The sequence below is a fragment of the Seriola lalandi genome, unplaced genomic scaffold, assembly GCF_002814215.2.
Source record: "Seriola lalandi dorsalis isolate HSWRI2012SDOR001 ecotype SW California unplaced genomic scaffold, Sedor1 jcf7180002054885, whole genome shotgun sequence".
Taxonomy (NCBI): domain Eukaryota; kingdom Metazoa; phylum Chordata; class Actinopteri; order Carangiformes; family Carangidae; genus Seriola; species Seriola lalandi.
In genome coordinates this window covers 7,637,416-7,638,462 of record NW_019525437.1, presented here as the reverse complement: position 1 = coordinate 7,638,462, position 1,047 = coordinate 7,637,416, and positions in this window count along the sequence as shown.

Here is a 1,047-nt window from a genome sequence, read left to right as displayed (position 1 = left end):
CAGCTCCACCAGATCTTCAGCACCACCAGATCTTCTGTCCAGCTGTCAACTCTGTCCAAACTAATCAAATCAAAGTGGACTATTAATCTGGCTTTGAAAAGAAGCTGAAATAATGAAGAGATGAAGAGACCTTGAACTTGTGGCTCTTCTATCTTTTTTGTTAGATTGTGTTGTTTTTATATGTTGGATAACCACAATGGAAATCAGACCTATCGACTAATTGTGATTTAATCCGTTATTATTGCTACAGAGACATCATGTATTTTGAATAATCAAATAAACTGACTTGATGTTTGTCACATTAAACTTGTTGTGGAGCTGGACCACTGACTGGAGGATGCAGCTGAACCAGAAGACCACAAACAGCAACACCTCATTCTGTGTGAGGACTTAGTGACACATGTAATTTACAGCTGTGCATAGCAGCGAATGACTGCGTCTGTGCTCATTTTGCTTCAGTGGCCATGGAGGCTCCCCACCGCTGTCCCCGGGCAGCGCCGCAAAGAGCTGACAGACTATCAGCTGGTGCTTTAATCTCATTTCACATACAAAGAGAAGGGGACACAGTGAATGTCCTCCACTTGCCCATAAGCAGGTGCTGCGAGAGTCAGCTGAATGTTTAGTGAACACAACATAACACAGCCTTAGTGCTGTGTGGACAGCAGAATGATGTGAACTTATTTACTACTTGTTAAGGGGGAATGCGACAGTGCCAATAGATCATTCTGTCAACATGGCCCTCGAGCAGCCTGCAGGGCCACAGCTCGAGTGTTAGTTCTGCTCCTCCACACAAATGTCCTGCACACTCTGTCAAAGTGAATGCACTGATGAGTTCTCCTTTCTCTCCCTTCTCACTGACAGTATGGTTTGTATCATCTGATTTTCTACTGAGCCTACCACACAAAACTGAAGATCCACTTACATGCCTTTCCCAGGAACTTCAACTGCATCGTAGTCTTTATCAGAGCAGTAACTGGACCTGTCTCAGGGACAGGCCTCTTCAGAAAACAGAAAAATCATAGTAGGAAAAGCAGGTTTAAATAATAA